Source organism: Pinus tabuliformis, chromosome Q (assembly GCF_031772625.1).
Source record: "Pinus tabuliformis cultivar Carrire ecotype Pingquan chromosome Q, CPIR1, whole genome shotgun sequence".
Taxonomy (NCBI): domain Eukaryota; kingdom Viridiplantae; phylum Streptophyta; class Pinopsida; order Pinales; family Pinaceae; genus Pinus; species Pinus tabuliformis.
Genome location: NC_142296.1, coordinates 366,802,245 through 366,822,141, shown reverse-complemented (window position 1 = coordinate 366,822,141; position 19,897 = coordinate 366,802,245). Strand labels below are relative to the sequence as shown.

At 39.6% G+C, this 19,897-nt stretch overlaps 1 long non-coding RNA gene across 3 annotated transcripts in view; it reads right to left on the bottom strand.

Moving 5' to 3' along the window:
- The window catches only part of LOC149219689 (uncharacterized), an 82,504-nt gene that overhangs the window by 42,617 nt on the left and 19,990 nt on the right, over positions 1–19,897 (bottom strand). Inside the window, exon 1 of one of the 3 annotated variants that reach the window (XR_016249249.1) lies at positions 9,970–10,412. The exons of 1 other annotated variant lie outside the window; for it this stretch is intronic. This is a non-coding gene — a long non-coding RNA (uncharacterized LOC149219689). Of the gene's footprint in view, positions 1–9,969; positions 10,413–19,897 lie in introns of those variants that run through there. One more of the 3 variants, XR_016249251.1, reaches the window with a different exon arrangement.

Here is a 19,897-nt window from a genome sequence, read left to right as displayed (position 1 = left end):
TTTCCTCATTTCATTTTGAAAGCAAGGTTAACACTGGCATAGATTTGCAATTAGCTGGAGTTTAGCAACATATTTCATTTACATTTTTATTGTTGTATAATTGCATAAATAGAGGTTAGCTTCAGTAACTTTTGCAAACAAATTTCTGAAAGCTGTTTTACTATTGTTCATTAGTTTATTTCTGAGTTTTTAGATCAAATGCATCAATAGGTCATAAAGAATCAGACTCAAAAAATTTCTTAATTTAGCAGCAGATTTAATTTGCAATTTCACTGTTGTATAATTGCAGAAATAAAAGTTAGCTTTAGTAACTTTTGCAAACAAATTTTTGCAAATTGTTTTACTATTGTTCAGTAGTTTATTTTTGAGTTTTTTAGATCAAATACATCAATAGATCGGAAAGAGTTAAACTCGGAAATTTTCTAAATTGTAGTTATCAGTTTATCATTTAAAATTTTATGTTGTTATACATAGAAAATTATGAATATTGCATGGTTACAAAACTGTTGTTTTAGAATATATTGTTGGTTTTAACATTTGATGTAAGATCAGATTACTAAACTGATATTTCATTAATGAGATCTGAGTTTAAAACATTTAGTTTAATTTCTTAAGTTCATTTGTTTTTTACATGCTTATGCAAGTATGACTAATCTAGTTTTACTTATGCATCTAATGATCTTGGTTGAGTATTTCATACAAATAAATGTTTTGAATTTAAAGGTGTTTTATTCCAGCATTTTACATTTCAGTCCATTGTGCATTTCAATAATTATTTGTGTAAATTTTACATTTTGCAGTGCTGGTATAAGTACCTGCTTTCACATTTAGATCACCACCTTTCTAAGCCTTAAGTAACATTTAAGATATATTTCAGAAATAATTTTAGGCTCTCATTTAACTAAAATTAACCAAGTCTTTGCATTTCACATAGTTTTAATTTTGCATTTGCATATGAGATAGTCAAGTCTTTTCAGTGGCAGTTTTTCATCCTTTACTTGAGCCTTATTTTCTTCGCAAGATAGTTGACTCCACAAGGCACTGGTATTACTTTCTTCAAATCATTTTGAATCCTTAAAATCTTGCGTAATCTAAAACAAGTATTGGTTGCTTAGTTGTGTCTCCCAGGTTGGTTGGTTCCGAACTAATCTTTCCTTTTTCCATTTCCATAGTGTCTACCCCCCTTAGTCTGCTATTGGGAGACAACTCAAACGGACTGATTGGGAATCAAAGTGACAGCCCCCAATCTGAGTCGTTGTCACGGTGCCTAGACATTCTGTGCGACAACAGACCCAATAGTGACACTGATCCAGGTGGATAGTGGTGGCCACCCGCCAAGTCCACTTGGACCCCCACCATTGTTTCTTTCAGCTTTTCAGTTTCCTTAATTGTAGCACAGTTTACTATTTTTAGCAATTTTTCGAGTCCTGAACTTTCGGAGCCGTTTTGAAGCCCTAAACGATGTTTTTTGGAAAATCTGGGAGCAACATGGGTCCATAGACCGATGTTACTCTTCCCAAAGTTGTAGTTCTCGGATAGATCTTTCTAACGAGATATTGTGCATGTCAAACGGAGATCATATGCCAAAGTTATGACCCCGGGACTTTGATGTACCAATTTACCCAAACGGGGCCCACAGTTTGGCGTTTCATCTTCTAGGGTTAGATTTTTGGATGTTTAGGGTTTTCCATTGTTTATCAACAATAAATAAGCCTTCGAGCCTCATTGTAACACAGTTTAGAGGCATGTAGCCTCCACATCTCTTCTCATAGATAAGCTACCATCGCCCTAGCTAGTTTATTTCCATTTCTGTTTGTAAGCATATTTCAGTATTTTACAGTAATGAAATGAAGTATTATTTCTATTGCATCTCTATATGTATGGTTATATCTGTAATTTGTTGCGTTCTTGTTTAAATCCAGATCATATACATTGTGATAACACCAACTATATAAGGTTGCTTGAAGGCCCAGTGTTTCATGGAAAGACAAAGCATATCAACAAAAAGTATCACTACATTCGAAGTTGGTGCAAGATGGTGTGTTGCAGCTACGGTATATCTCCACTAATGAATAAGTCACTGACATCTTGACAAAATCTCTTCCTAATAAGAGGCTTGTGTACTTGAGAGACAAGCTTGCACTAATTGATATATCCTCCCTAGTTGAGAGGGAGAGATAGACACACATTCTTGTCTCCACTTTGGGAAGAAAGAATGGAGGATTGGGTAAGCATCTAGCATTCGATACTCTTTGAGGATGAGGTAGGGCATCCTAGATAAGTGTAGTCGTAATCCAAGATAAGAATAGTCCTAGAAAGACATACCCTATGAACACCCGGGTGGGATATGTGCCTTGAGAGAGAATGATGATGGTGTCTATAAATCACTGGTCTTGCCAGCATTGTGCTCTGAACTTGTGGAGAGATAGAGTTGTTAGTCAAGGCCTTGCTATTTGACAGTGTTAGTTGATATGATGCTAAACATATGGGTTACCAATCTGACTCTTCTTATGAGATCTCTTGAGATTGAGAATGTCTATGTACCATTTACGAATACCTCCCTAGTTAAGAGGGAGTGTTGAAAAATGTGTAACTAGGTTTGGTCTTCATAAATATGAAATGTACTTTTGATTCTTGTATATTGTAAAATAAATAAATAATCATTATTATTATTTTGGAGCATGGGTTTGACGCTCAAGTTCTTTTATTTTTTAGGTCAAGCATCGATTGAGTGCTTCTAGGGTTTGTCCTAGGTCAAAAAGTCAAAAATGTCATTGTCATATGTTGAAGACCCCATCAGGCACATCGTAACTTGTAAAAAGAATTATTTTTGTATTTAAAAGTGTCAAAATAGTAAAATACCCTTCAAGACCAAGTCGGCCTGCCAGCTAAGAACTTGGCCTATTTTGAGTAACTTTGTCCACCTTGGAAGCTTGTATATAGGAGGGAACTCAACCTCCTAGAGACACAATTCATTCTCTCATCAAGCAAGCAAAGGAGAAGAAGAAAGAGGCTAGCAAAGAAGGGCAAGGACAAGTATCAAGTGTTTGGGCTATTTTCTCTCTCTCTTCACACGTGTGAAGGAAGGAAGCTAGGGTTTTTGTTGTTGGGTTAGGGTTTTGTTGTTGCAGGATCAAACTTGGAAAAGGTGCAGAAAGAAGGTCGAATTAGGTCATCCTCAAGCCCTACAAGGAGAAAGTCAATCGAAGGTCTAAAGAAGTCTCGGAAGCCCTAAATAAATCACAGGTGTGGAAGCAGTCGCTGCTAGGAGGGCCGAAAATTTCAAACCTGTAAAAGAGGCCAAAATTTTGTTGTTAGGGGTCGAAGTTGCGTTGTTGGAAGAGATTTGACTAGGTTTGACTTGGACAAAAGGGAGCACATCATCAAGGAGGTTGGACTTCATCTTGGAAGGGTATTAGTCTCGGTCTAGAGGTCTTGGAATTCGTCAATTGAAGAATCTATAAGAAGAGGAGATTTGTGGGTTTTCCTCTCAAGTAGAGAGGTTTTGGCCCTGGCTTGCAGCTGATATCCTGTGTTCTTGTGTATTGTTGATCTTATTGTTTTGGTAGTTGTTTGATGATAAGAATAACATAATAATACAAGAAGAAGCTAATAAGTAAGAAAAAGTAAAAAAAATATCACAAACAATTATCAAGCTAAAGAGAAATCATTTTGTCCATTGCCTTATAGATTCCACAATAGCATATTCCTCTTACACTCATTAAAGGCATGTCATAAAAGATTCCTCTTACGCTCTCTTTAATGCATAAGTTACTAGGCATGTGTTTCTCTCTTAATTGCATAAGTTACTAAGGCATGTGTACCTCTCCTTAATGGCATAAGTTACTAAGGCATGTGTTTCTCTCCTTAATGGCACGAGTTACACTCCCCTAAATGGCATATGTTACTCTTCCTCAAGGCATGTGTATTGCTCCTCCTTTATGACAAGAATTCATTGCCCCTCCTATATATGTGTCTCTCATGTCTTCTCACTTGACTACTACTTGTGTATTGTGAAAGAAGAATTCAAACTTGAGAGAAAGAGCTGGAGAGACTTAAAGAATATTGTGAGAGAGAGATTTTGAGAGACAAAGCAAAAGTTGGTGAGCCAAGGTTGATTTAGTGCTTCAGTGTTTCAGTGTTGATTCAGTTGAAGGGAAGGTTGATTCAGTGTTTGCATTTGCTGCTGCTACCAATGATCTTCATACTACAGCTTTTTCATATTTGGGTGATCTTACTCATTCACTTGATCTCTCATTGTACTTTGTATCTCTGTTGAACAATTGATATTTAATAGAAGAAGAATCTGGTTGAGTTTTCCGCTTGTGGGTTTTGCCCTGGTCATTGGAGCTAAATTCTCTATGTCTCATTTTGTTCTTGGTTGTCTTCTATTGTGCATTTGGTTTATGTTCTATCTACAATTGTTTAACTAATATTGCAGCAGAAAGAAGTTTTTTGGAATAAGTAATTGTTTCAGCATAGAACATCAGAATTTCAACGATCTGGGTTGGTATTAGGAGATTTAACACATGCCTCATGTAGTGCTTTTCTCCAACCAGCACTGATGTACTTGATTGATTTACCAAGTAAGATCAAACATCCATTGCCTCTACCCAGAATTCCTATGATAACCCTGCAACACTAAGAATACTTCTCACCTTTTCTATCAGCGTCATGTTCATTCTTTTGACAACCTCATTAGGTGTGTATCACTATTGAGTAATATTATACCTTATTATTCCACACTTCTTACAAAATTCCTCAAACTCATTTCTACAAAACTCTCAACCATTATTTGTCCTTGACAACTTTATTTTCTTCTCTATCTTGTTCAATATAAGATCCTTATGTTGAAATAAGTAACTAGGTTCGGTCTTCATAATGATATGTGTCATCATGATTTTATGTCATTTATGTAAAGAAGAAAATAAAATTATTTTGTAATGCTGGAGTCATGGGTTTCATGCTCAAGGAATTTTATTTTATAGATGGAGCTCCCATCGTAAGCTATTAGGTTTGAACATCAAGTCATAAAGCCCAATGAGTCAATGTCATGTATTGAAAGCTTATGTGGGCATGTTATATATTGTAAAAAAGAAATTTGTTTGAGTCATTAACCTTCCAAGACCTTGTCACAAGTACCTCTTCAAGTCGGCCTTCCAAAAGAGCTAGAGACCATTCTAGAAGAACATGACGGCCTACTCCCTTTCACAAGTCAGCCTATTTCATGAAGCAGATCACCATATATAGAAGGGACTCGGCCTCACTTGGAAGACCATTCAATCAAGCATCAAAGATATTGAAGGAAGTGTGAGAAACACAAAATAATAAGCTCATCACCAAGCGAAGAAAGGAGGATCATAATCGAGTTAGTTCTGATCTGTTTTGGGCCAATATACTTCACACGTGCGAGGAGAATTGGTGTGATATTATTGTTTATGGTTTGGTAGTTGTTTGATGAAGAAGAACACTATAATAATCTAAGTCAAAGAAGAACCTAATCTAAAGAAGTAAAAAGTATTCACAGGCAGTTATCATCAAAGAGAAATCACCTAATTCCTATGCCCTAGATTTCTCAACACCTTAAACTCTTTAAATTTACTAAAAATATCAGGTTTATTTCGAAGGAAATAGATCCATGTGTTCCTCGAGAAACCATCTATGGATGAAACATAGTACACAAATTTACCTAGTGATGGAACAAGTATAGGTCAAAACACATCACCATGTATCAACTCCAAGATTCATTTTGCTCTCGTAGCACTAGACGGGAATCTTCCCTGACTTTGTTTACCATATATACAATGGTCACATAAATCAAAATCTAATGAATAATCAAATATATCATCAACCATAACTTTACCATGTAATACTCAAAGGCGCTTCTCTCCAATATGTCCAAGTCTTTGATGTCATAGAATTGTTAGGGTCCTATCTTATTCATTGCTACCCTCAAGAAGAACATAATTGTTATACCTATCATTAATAGTGCTTCCCAATTGCTTGTACGAAGTTCCAATTTGATCCTTCCACATTCTATGATCCTGGCTATCAATTCATCTACTAGGAAAACATCACCTCCATTGTACTTTTCATATTCACAAAACCACTCCTGCTGAGGAATCGTATGAAATGAAGCACTGTTATAATTGGCAATTAGGGCCAAACTCCATGTGGGTCATCTTATTTGTGGCAACTGATATTTTTTTTTGATTCCTCTCATCAAGAGGTGTAGGATTGATCTAAAGATCATCCGATTCTGATAAGTATTCATGGAGATATGAATTTATTTGTGTTATGGGACAATTCGTCAAGGTCGTCCAGCAACCAAATAACCCCCACTTGTGCTCAATGTTTTAGTATAAAAGGAGGTGGCTTGATAGTCATTTACACACACTTCACTCTTGATTTCTCTCCACTTGTTTTGGGTTTTAGTGGCAAGAGAAATCTAAGAGGATGAAGCCCTAGACGCAAGAGGAAAGAAGATTTTTGGCCGCAGTCAAGAAGGGGTATATACGATGTCCTAAATAGACGTATGATGAGCTAACCGCAGTCCAGACTAGGAGTTGAAGCCGTTGTCTAAGTTGTGCACTAATCCGCAATCAAGGAAGGGCTAACGCTGCCCTAAACGCAGTCTTAAAGGAAGGGTTATAGCCGCAACTTTGGAGGAGCCATAGCTGATGTAAAATGTGCCCTAGCCGCAGGTATTATCACAGAAAAAGAAGACTCTTCCTCTGTCCCAAAAGAAGGCTCTTCAAACACAGCAAGGACACTTCCATACGCTGTCAAAGGAAGCCTCAAAAGAGCCCTAGCCACCGTCTTCTATACATAGCTAGACCCAAACCTAAACACAGTCATCTTAGCTAGTTGTTAGGTCGAGTTCTTGAGGGCTAAACGTTGATGCTCTGTGCATGTTTTAAGGATCAAATGTTGTTGTGCTAGGCCGCAGGCCATAGCACCACAGTTGGGCTTGCATAGGGTGGTAAAGGGTTGTCATATGCCCTAAGGCAGCAACGTAGCAAAGGAGGAGTTCACTTAAAGCATGCCACAGTGTTTCAAGGGTTGTTTGGGGTCTGTTGGAGAAGTCTAAGGCCACAGCTATATGCCCTAACCAGACAGTCTCAAACAGTCAACAGCAAACAAGGTTGGAGCATCAAGGATCAATTTGATGTTGTTGCCTATGTGTGAGGATTGGTAGGACTGTCTCGATGGCCTAAACAGTCCATGATGAAGGTTGTCCCATCTACCATCCAATGCAGCAAATAGAGACCCTAAACAGTGAACTAATGCACTCCATGATAAGATGAGACAACAAGGTGCAGCATGATGTTGGATGCTACTACATAATGATGGGCATTATGATGAAGTGTAGTGTACCATGTTGTGTGCAGCCCTTGGTAACAAAGTGCAGCATAGTGATAATAAATGCTACAATGAGATGCAGCATCATGGGCACAGTGAGGTAGCACTGGTGGGTGCAGCGTGATGATAAAGTACAGCTTGATGACGCAGCACGGGGAGGTGCAGCATAATGATAAGGTGCAGCAGTATGATGTGTGCAGCATGGTAGTGAGGTCCAGCACAGTGAGGAGCAACATGATGATGGAGTCACCTTGGATCAGTGGAAGCAATATGCCTTCTACTCAGCATAGATCAGCTACCTCATATGCTATCTTCTTAGAGAAGATCTCTGCTCTTATTTAGATAAGTCAAAAGGTTGACTTCTGATGTATATGTACTATCTCTCTGTTGAACTATTGAAGAACATATAAGAAGAATTGATCAAAGGTTTCCCCACATTGGGGTTTGTCCCTGGCTAGCACCACATCTTGTGTCCTCTTGTCTTAGCTTCTCTTCTGCGATTTATGTTTATGTTCTATCTGCAATTTACTATTATGCTGATGTGATTGCTAATTTGGAAAAAATATTGAGCTAATTGGAAAAATTGAAATAAATTGCTCTAAGCATAAAACATACCAAAACTCAACAAGCACCCAATTCAATCAACCAAACATCATGATCTAAATGTGTGCTTGTAGACGCCACCTAAACATCACCTCCTTCCATGGAGGTTTTCGAATCTGTGGAAAGAGCACCATCAAATCCCTTACTTTTATCAACTTTCATAGACATGTCATCTTCCTTATAATGCCCAACTTTATTGCATTTCCAACATTACCTTATAGCTTGTCCTAAAGATTTAGATCTACCTATACATTTAGATCTACCCTTAGAAGACTTATAAGGAAAACATCCATGGTCACACCCTCCATGGATTTTCTCCTCATTCTTCTAATGACAAAGATGTAACTATATCCTCAAACTTCAATGTGGATTGAGCAGTACTACCAATTGCTACAACCAAATTATCCTAAGAGTCTAGCAAAGAACATAACAAGGTAAAACACTTATCTTCTTCCTCCATATTGATATAAACATAGACAAGTTGACTTACCAAAGTATTAAAGGAATTTAGATGCTCCAACTCTAAACTCTGCAACTACTTAGATGAATTACTGAAAACTAGGCAACTTAAAACTGAAACCAAATTTACTTTCACCAAGACACAGAGTTTCTTAACAATTTATAAGCAGTGAAAAATAATCGAGAGATAAAAACACAATCACACAAATTGATGTTGAATGGTGTTGCCATTGATGCAAACATCAGTAATTGAACGCTCTAAATATTTGTCTGATTTGTCATCAATTGGAAGCTCTGGTAGTGAAGCCCCTGGAAACCCTAGAAGCTCTGCATCTGTTGAGGATTTTGAAGATGCAAACCAATGAATTTGCCTTTGAAATCATCCTTGTTGGATTCTTTTTGTCAAGCTGATTCCAGTGGTATGTAGCACGCCCCGAGAGCCCTCACGGTTTGTGAGTTATGCCTATTTGAAGATGAAAGACCCAACCTATGGGCATAAACCCCAAAGGGTGATGATGTGATAGCATCTCTTTGGCCAAGACTCATGTTCAAACAATAAGGCTCTTCTCCAAAGATTAAAATAATCTTATTTATGGTAAAAGATTATTTTGGAGGGTTCTCAAAATTATTTTATAAATCAAAAATTTAAAAAGGGGTTTTGGGTTCCAATTTTTGGCTCCAAACCACATTTAAATTGAATTTAGTTTTTGAAAATACCTCCAACGGATCATCTATAGGAGGCCTCCTTCAATCCAAAAGAAATTCTATAAAAGGAGTTACATCTCTCCTCAAAGGTCAACTAACTCAACGCATATTCTTTGAGTTTGTGATCTAGAAATCTTCAGCCCTGTGGAGAAGAAGAAAAATCTAATGATAGGCCTGAAATCTCTGAACAGCAAAGGATTGGAGTAACATTTGTTCATTTTCTGAAATCGTTGGTCTGCTTGCAGGAGAAAGATTGAAGTTTTTTGTGACTATCTTTTCTGCGGATTCGGCCATCTTGAGGCATCAACTCTGTGATAGGTTCTTTCTACGAATTGTTTGAATGAAACAGCGAAGTTCCTAGGCATTCGACCCTCCACCTGAAGGTGAATTTGCTCAAGTTCAAGGGTTTAAACTTGTAAAAATCCAGGTTCAAATTATAGACCTAAAACAATCAGTGGATAAGGTTCGTTTGATTAAGAATCCACAAATATATTTTGAGGCTCTCTCTATGACAATTCGTTGTAGCAAAGATCTGAATAATCTTTTGTGCATCAAAAGAAAACCAGCGTGTGACCTGAAACAAGCAAACACGTCTAGAAAGAGCTCAATAGCCTTAATCTGTGGTCTTAATAGCTTACCTATATGGCAGGCTTGAGCCAGTTCCAAACGCCTTTTAAATTAACAGCATGCATGTGTTTCAAGGAAATTGAAGAAAGCTTGAATTATTGTCACAAATACAAAGGACCGGGAAGAAGATTTGACTAGTAATCAATCCCTGCAGACTTGAATGCATATCCTATAATGGCAATAACTCAGTAAAGGTGGGTTTCAGTTTCTTACGCATAGGACCTCATCTCTGCATAGATCTGGTTCTGGGATTACAGTGGCATATTTGTGATTGGCATATCTACGGCCTCCCATTTGAAAACATCTTTATATATCTTGGAGTGGAGTCTCGCCCTAGAATCTGAAGTCTTCAAGGAATTCATATACATATGCCTGCAGAGGAAGAATTAAGCCAACTCATACTTTGTCTTACAGTCTTGTAGCAGTAGCACCTATTTGAAGATCCATTCTATTGGCGAAAATTCTGGTACCTTTTCAAATCCTTAAACCATTGCAGTTACTCAACACAGGTATGAAAGTAATGTTGTGCCCTAGAATTAATGCATGAAGTATGATTCAGTCTTCTTTGTCCTGGTGATAAACTACTGATGCCATAAGTATACAAGGGTATTCTTTTTACCATCAGTGGTTGTTGTGAAGATTGTGTTGTCTCATCACCTCTTTCCGGTAGTAAGAGTTCAGTTGGGGTTTTGTCTGCAATAAGTTTTCTTTGCAAGTGAATGACTTAGACATATGGCAGTATGACACAGTAACCCTATGTAACAACAATCCTGGTATGACTGTAATGGTGACAATACTAAATGGCAGAACCTTATGACAGTAATTTTATGTTACAATAAGTGACTTTGGCATATGACTGTAACTTGAAGACATGGCAGAGTATCCTATGTTGCAATAACAGTGAAATAATGAGACAATGATAACTCAGTGAGCTTGATGAATAATTGTGACAATGGTAATGTTATAACTTGACAAATAATAATTGTAACAATGACAGTGATGATATTTGTGGCAGTTGAGCTCCAAAGATTTTATGCTACAAGGATTGGATTTTCTCATAGAGACATTGTTGTGATCATGTGATGTAACAATGTTGTGAATGGCAAAGGATAAGCTAGGGTTTGATTACCTAAGATATTGTTGTACAGTGATATGATATATACCTGATGCCATACTGCTAGGGTTTGTAGAAAATCGACAAAGTTATGATTTGTATTGCCACTGTTGCTAGGGTTTCAGTGATCATATGTTAATTTCAGTTAACAATGGTATGTTCTATGCTTAGCACAATTACTTCAATGTTCCTTTAGCAGCCCAATGACAATTTCCAATTTAGATTTCCAATAGCAATCACATTAACCATTAATCACATTGACAGTAAAAGTAGATAGAACATGAAACAAAATGCAGAAGACAAGCCAAGACAAGAGGACACTAGATTTGGTGGATGCCAGGGAAAAACCCCAATGTGGGGAAAACCCTTTGATCAATTCTTCTTATTATTATATCAAAATGTTCAGCACAGAGAGAGAGTACAAAAGTCAAATTGACTTGCCAAATTCAAAGTCAAAACAGCCCTGTCAAAATCTGCAGTCAACTGCAGTCAAATCAGCCCTAACCAGAAAGTCAAAGATGGTCAACGCAGTTGTCAAACTTGCCTCCTTGAGCTCGGTCAACCACAGTCAAACTCGGCCTTCCTTGTTGGTCAAAATCAGCCCAAAACAATCTAGTCAAATTTGGTCAAAGGAGAGAGAAAAACTGTTGTAATTTTCTGCGGTCAAAATTGCAGTCAACCCTGAAGTAAGCATTGGTCAAACTGCCCAGATTCTCTCGATTTCTCTGCCCAGAAATGCAGCCTTGAAAGACACAAACAATCCTCCAAAAATCGCAGTCAAAGTTGGTGAAAGAACCCCTGGTCAATGCTGGTCAAACTTGGTCTGCGTCCTGAAATTTTCGGCCCTGCAACTCAGCCCAGAGATTTGCCCTTCTTGTGCCACATGTGTGAGAGAGAGAGAATGCCCAATGTTGTACAAGCCAATGAGAGAATGAGGGAGAATGTGTGACTGATGATGACGCCAAATGAGGTGAGGGGTCACTTGTATTTATACAAGTCGTTGTGGGTGAAGAGTCATGTCCATTGGCCTTCATGAGCCTACATGAATATGTAGCCGACCTGAACAATTTGCACATGTGTGGACATAAATTTAAAATCACACTTATGCTTGTCCAAATGAAACGATCTTTATATCAATTTTGGTCTTCTTGAAAAGAGGAGATTAATGCAATCATCATCTCCATCAATTGAGTTGTCCCAAGGTGGAATATGGCCCTAGTTGCCAATTTTAACACTTCCTCTCAACTAGGGAGAATTCCACCTACCAATCATCGATCATCATGCCATCCTGTCATCATATACCATCTTTGTATCCCATCTCATCTCTGCTCTACTTAACACTAATATGAATAATGAAGAAGAATTGATCGAAAGTGAGTAACAAAACCTTACCACTCTCCACTGACAAATGTCAGTCTTGATCCCCGATCAAGTTGTTGAACACCATGCATCCTAGACATAGGGAGTACGACAGTACACGATGCTTCCATCAATAGTGCTATGGTCCCTATCCACATTTCATGATTCATTGGCCAGATGAGAGGTACTTCCCATGAATCCCGGACTATATGGGTAGGATGTACACTGAGGCATCAGCAGGAGAAGGTGAACCACTCATCCTGCTCATATGCCATAGGAGAAGGTGAACCACTCATCCTATGCATATGTCAATCGTAGGGGAAGGTGAACCACTCACCCAGTGCACAGCGCACCAATAGGGGAAGGTGAGCTACTCACCCTATGGTCGCTCATAGCTCCAAGAAGTACCCCAAGCCCCTAGGAGCTACCAGAGCTCAATGTCCAACTCACGCAGGACCCTCAAGGAAGGGTCTTTCCACGACTCCAAGTCTTTCTCGGAAGGCTAAGAATTTGACCTTCCCTAAGGGCTTTGTGAGGATGTCTACGACCTACTCATCAATCCTGATGTGTTGGAGCTTTATTGCTCCCCGTTGTACCATATCCTGAATAAAGTGGTACTTGATATCAATGTGCTTAGAGCGGTCGTGGAACACAGGATTCTCTAAAAGACAAATCCCACTTTGGTTGTCGCAAAAGATCACAGTGGTATCCAGCACGTGCTCAAATATCTCACTAAAGAGTTTTCTCAACCAAACAGCTTCACAACAGGCCATACTAGTTGCAATGTATTCGGCCTCAACAGTGCTTAGAGCAACCGATTTTTGCTTCCTTTTCATCCAAGAAATTGAAGCAGACCCTAATGAGAAGCAACACCCAGACGTGCTCTTACGATCCACCACACTACCAGCCCATTTAGCATCATTATATCCATGTAGCCTCAAATTCTCGGCAGTGTATCTCATTCCATAGTTGATAGTGCCACAGAGATATCTCAAGAGATTCTTAGCAGCAATCCAATGTATGTGATGAGGCTCGACCATAAATCAACTCAACGTATTCACAGTGAAGCATATGTCAAGACAAGAGTTTATCAAGAACATCAGGGCCCCCACAAGTTGTCTATATTCGGAAGGGTTTGCCAATTTGAGCCTAGCAGCACTTCCACATAGCTTCTTGAAGTTGAGTTCCATCGGAGTAGACACATACTTGCAATCTACCATCCCACATCTCTCGAGCAGCTTCACAATGTCTCACCTAGCTTTTGCCAGACCTCCAGGCCTAGGAAGTAGAGCATCAGACCTAGGCCCTTCATTTCGAGCTCAGAAGCCAACTCCCTCTTGCATTGATAAATGAGAGGGTCTGCACCTATCAGAAAGAGATCATCCACATAAAGGACCAAAATGAGAGGCATGTCCTTTTTTACCTTGAAGTATAAGTTAGGATCAATATCACTCCTCGTAAATCCCAGCTTCATAAGATAGTTATCAATCCTCTCATACCAAGCCCTAAGGGCTTGCTTCAACCCATAGAGGGCTTTCTTCAACCTGCATACGTGTCCTGCAATCTTGTACTTCAAACCCTTGAGGTTGTTACAAATAGACTTCTTCCTTAAGCGAGCCATGCAAGAAAGCAGTCTTAACATCCATTTGATGTAGGTTCCATCCTTGAGAGGCAGCGAGAGCAATAATCGATATGATAGTAGTATATCTGGCAATCGGTGCAAATATCTCGTCACAGTGCACTCCTTCCTTTTGAGAGAAGCCTCGAGCAACGAACCTGACCTTATATTTTTCAACACTCCCATCAACTCCATGTTTAATTTTGTATAGCCATTTTGAGGTGACCACGGACTTGTCCTTTGGTCTAGGCACCACATTCCAGACATCATTTTTCATGATAGATTCATATTCCTCATTCATCGCATCCTTCCAGTAATCATAGTAGTTAAGTACCCTTGATACATGTTAGGCTTCTTGCTTTCACGGAGTGTCCCTCTTGGAGCAATATGTCTCTCAGCGTCTTCGAGAGTATCTTTGAGCCACAAAGGTATTTCCTTGAGGTAGAGGGATCACGAGGTGGTGGATTAATGGGATCCATCGGGCCTTCAACATCAAGCATAGGTTTTGTTACCGCTCAAACTAGCAGGGGACCTAAGGGGGATCCCTAAAGAGTAAATGCTAGAACAAGGGCAACAAATGGAGACTTAGCCCACTGTCACCTCAGCTAAGGCTCCATTATATTTACAGACTTTCACCGATGGGAGGAGACCTGGTATATTATGGAGTCACCGATGAAGGATAAGTCAATGAAAGGATGTGGAGTGACACAAATAATCCCTTTCCCGGAAGAGTTAGAAAGATGGAGCTTGCTTGCTTTCTAAGCAAGGTACAATGTCTTCTAGGGAAAGGAAGGGAGGATTTGAGGGTTAGGTTTATGGGATATGACTTGTGAAGGAATTTCCCAATCCCTAAAATCCTTATTGAAATTGGTATCCCGAATGGTTCTTGAAGAATTGTATTTTCAAAGCAACGGGGCCACACGGGACCAAGTGGACCCAGTCTAGAGTAGGGGAGAAGAGTATGGCAACCAATGATGTCCCTAACCTAGGCAAGGTATGGAAATGGATCAAAGAAATAATATCCACTTAAAGGTTTGAATTGATCCAATAAGGTACTAACCTTTGGGGATACTAGGGCAAAGTTTAATTCTAAAGCTAGGGCTTGGCTTTTCTCACAACTCCACCATCCAAATGGCCTCAAATTTGGAGGAGATCTTGAGGAAACACCAGCGCAAGAGACCCTACGATATCGAACTTTTTGGATGGGTGGTTTGCCGGGAAAATGACGCCCTAGGTGACCCAACTTGGCTAGACCTGGGAAAAGGTGAAAAGATTTGATTTTAGGTGACCACCCCTTGGTAGATCAGTGCCTTAGTCTTAGGAGAATGGAGTCTATGATGAATATGAGTGAGGATCTTTGATTCCCAGTCAAGGAGGCCTCAAGGCTACTTCGCTAGCCTTCTAGGTCAAAGAGAAGCAATCTTGCAGCTTTTATACTTCGATGTGCAAAAGATGATGGCTTATCAAGATAAATAAAGTATATCCAACCATCCACAATTTGACAATAGAGAAGCTCCAAGACAAGATAAACCAAATCCACACATCAAAATTCATCCATAAAGCTCCAATTCATCCACTAAGAAAATGTGTGAAATTCTCAAGAGAGAGAAGAGATTCAATCCAAAGTGATGATGAGCAAATGAACTCATCTCACTTGTATTTATACACTAATGAGGAGTTTGTATTAGCCTCCTTGGCCTAGATAAGCCCCAAAAATAAAAATAATGTTCTAATAGTTCAACATTTGGTGACAAGCCCACCAAACTAGCTCATAGCTGAAAGAAAAAAGCCTCTCAAGAGGTCAAATAATAATCTATGCATGGCGTAAGGCCCTCTAAGAGGCCTAATGAGGTCCATGGGTGCCATAATGAAGAGTAGGACCTTCAAAAGTGATGGACAAGGGGTGGCCCCCTGTTCTCCAAACAATAAACCTGTGGTGCTCCCAATCAGTGTGGGGGCACAAAAATAACCTCTTCGGTCTCCAAATGAGTCGAAGATGCCTGTAGATCGTTTGCAAGGGCTCTGATAATGGCGTAGGGGATGCCACATCATCCTACAAGTCATGGGTTAGCTGCCAAGTGCATGGTACATCTGTCGGGTCGGCTAGGCAAAGGTGAACCAAGTGCATCTTCCTCGTCCAATAAGAGTATCTCGAACATCTCTAACCATCCTTAGGGATCCATGGAATGTTGTCTACTGCTGTGGAGGCCCATGGCTCTCGACACACGCCCTAAGTTGCACGAAACGGGGAAACGGAAACGAGTTTCCGAAACGGGAAGCGAAACGAAACGCGACCTTCCCAAATTTTGGAAACGGGGAAACGCGAATATATATAATAATATATATATATATATATTAAAAATATTTAAAAATTATTATTATATATATGTGCAATCATAAAGCATGAATGATACATTTACATTATATGATTATAATTTATTACATTTAAACATTAAGATTAAATTTACATCACATTTACTTATGAGTCATGAATGATCACATAATGAAAATAAAAATATAGGAAAATACAAAATCAGCCTTTATTTATATTAGTATATGAGGCTGCAAGTACAATAAAGACTATAAGGCTGCAAGAACTATAGAGACAAGTCACAAAAGACTAATCCTCATCATAACAATCCTCATCAAAAATAGAAGCAGCACAATGCTCAACAGTGGATGGTAGTGCTGAAGAAGATGATGCACCAATTCCACTATCAGATTCGGCCTCAATATTCAGGGCAGCAAGAGAGAGATCCAAATCAGGATTTTCTGCATCCACATCCCATTCTTTAGAAGGACCACTGTTGTATTCTGGACCCCTACGAGATGCAAGGCGAAGGTTGGAGTGCACATAAACAAGATCCTCTGCTTTCTGTGAGCCCAACCTATTGCGCTTCACAGAATGAATAAAACCATAAGTGCTCCAATTCCTTTCTGCTGATGAAGAGCTTGCCACTTGTGAAAGAATACGAATGGCAAGGTTTTGCAAATGTACACCATTTGCTCCATGACAAATCCACCACCTAACTGGATTCATGGTGCTTCTCTCCTCCAAAGTTGATATATCTGCATAATCATCTATTCCTGCAGCAAAACTGGCAAATTCCTCCTTTACCTCCCTATGTAGATGAGAAGGAAACATTCTCATAAGGGCTTTTTTCACCCTAGTAGCCACCTCTCTATCCTTATGGGGTGCCTTCCTCTTCCCATTGCTTTTAGCAATAAGCTCCTCATCATAAAATTTGGGGTTCAAAGCATGTGCTAAAGTGTGATGAGAGAATGAGACAAACTGCTCTTTTATAACTTTAGAATAGGTTTCTAGAACATCTCGGAAACCTAAAAAAAAATTAAAAACAAATTAAAAATATATATATATATATATATATTAAAAAACAACACATAAATTTGGGGAAACGTGGCTCGTACGGCCTGGAAACGCGTTTCCGGCCGTACTGCCACGTTTCCGTTTCGGGGAACGTGGCAGTACGGCCGGAAACGCGTTTCCAGGCCGTATAGTACGCGTTTCCGGGTTTCGTTTCGTTTCCCGGGAGGAAACAACCCCTAGGGCCACGTTTCCTGCAACTTAGCGCCCTACATGTGCCAATGTAGCCCTCTGGAGGATTAGGACCCCGTATAGGGAGACCAAACCTAAGATGAAGACAATTTGCGTTCCTGCATAAGATCCAATGCGTCCCTTAGCCTTCCAGTACAACAAATCATTAGAGAAATTGAGTAAATGAGCTTACCAATCCTGGACCATAGGTGGGGACTTCATAATGGCCTACCCTTCCATATTGGGCTTCGGGATGTGTCAATGTCTCCTAAACTCCAAATGGGGTTAACCTAATATCCTACTAGGTGGTTTCTACTTCTGAAGGGGATAATATATTCAAGATACATCCTTCAAAAGGTGGTGGCATGTGATAGATAGGTGAGTGAGGTAGGGGACGAGAAGGGGCAGCCCTAAGCCACATGCTGAGGTACAAGGGTACTTAATAAAAGGGAAGTCAATACTTGGGTTTATAATGTATAGGAGGGAGCAATCATGGTACATGAAGTGCCCCGGCCTTGATTTTTCCACCCTTCTTTATATGCCTTTTGCCTTTTTATGATTTTCTTTGATTAACAACCCAGGTCTCAAAGGGTAAGAGCATGATGCATAAGATATAGCAGTGAATACCCCCCTTTAATAGTAGGGAAGTTAATTGCCCACCAGGTGTTAGGACAATCATGGGTTCCTATATGATGAGGGAGGTTCATAGAACGCGTAGGAACCAGGGTGATGGCCATGATGATGGCGTAGAGCTCATATATTGTTGTTTCCCACGTGCTAAATGTGTTTGTCCCGATCATCTTTTGCCTTGAGTTAGGTTCAATAGGGGCATCACTCAAGTTGTCACTATCCTATTCCCTCCCATTTCGCCTACCTATCAACAAAATCTGGTTGGTACATTTTCCTGTTGAATGTGGCCAAACATGCTTCTATCTTTCTTTTGAGTTGCATCAACCTCTTGGGCATCATTCCAAGCCTGACCCAAGGTGAGGGCAAGGGGAAGGGACGAGCTAACCCTATGTGGACCTAGTGGATAAATGTGGACCCAAGTGGGAGAAATGATGAATGGGGTAATAATGAGTGGAAAAGGGGTAATATAAGTGGATAAGGGAGTAGGACCACACAACCAAAATCGAGGTTTCCAGTGAAATAACATCCCTAAAGCCAAATGGTCAGTAAAAGAGATCCCACAGGACTGGAATCCAAATTTAACCTCCAAAAGGGGTCTAAGGGACAGAAGCACGGACCCAGCCCATTCTTTCCGCCGAATCCCCTCATTAATCCATGCCCAGAAGTGTCCATGATAAGGAAACTACAATACTCAATTACCAAATGACAAGGCATACCTTTAGGTTCGGGAGGCCCACCTTCAAACATACGATCATGGCCAATGGGCAAGGGACCACATGGATGGCTCAGGTGGTGGAGAAATGGCACAATGAGCTAGCTGGTGGCTGCAAGGGGTTGTTGGTTGTTGGTTGAAGACCATCTTGGAGAAAAAACTTCTCTTAAGGATATCACCCGCAAAATGGTGGGTAACAGGTTCATCTATAGGAGGTTCATCTTGTTTTTCTACAACATCATCATTATTATCCTTCCTTGGAATGGGGACATCTTGAGCCTTCCCAAGGGTAGTATCTTCATCGAAAGTGACATCATGGCTAATTTCCACATCTTTTTGTCCAGGCACATAGATTTTACATGCCTTTGAATTTTCACTATATCCCACAAATATACATTTCTTCCTAAATGCTTCTAACTTATTTCTTTTCTCTTTAGGCACATGAAAATACACGAGACAACCAAATATTCTAAAATGAGAAACATCAGGTTTCTTACAAATGAAAACTTCTTTGGGTGTCTTGAAATCTAGTGCTTGATGTGAGCTCCTATTTTCAACATACACGACAGTGTTGATAGCTTCTCCCCATAAGAACTTCAGTAGACCTTGGTCATGGAGCATAGCATGGGTGGCTTCCATGATTGTTCGATTCTTCCTTTCAGCAAGACCATTTTGCTCAGGAGTGTATGGAACAGTTGTCTCCCTCTTAAGGTCAGCCTCTCTACAAAAGTCATTGAATTCATTTGTTTCATATGCAGTTCCATTGTTGGTCCTCAATATTTTGATCTTCTTCCCTGTTTGATTTTCTACCAAGGATTTGAAAGAATGGAACCATTTGAACACTTCATCCTTCTTTAAGAAATAGATCCATGTTTTGCGAGAGAAGTCATCCACAAAAATTGCATAGTATAAGTATACTCCCAATGAAGTTATGGGCAACATACCAGATAGGTAAGAACAAACCAATTGAAGAATATCGGAAGTTTGACTTTCACTTGAAAGGAATGGTCCCCTTGTAAGTTTCTCAGTTGCACAACCCTGACAAACTCCTTCAAGGTTCATGTTGAACTCAGGAATACCTGTGACCATCTTCTTTACTCCAGGTGATGATCCGGATTTAGACAAGAATGCAACAAATTACAGAGATAACCA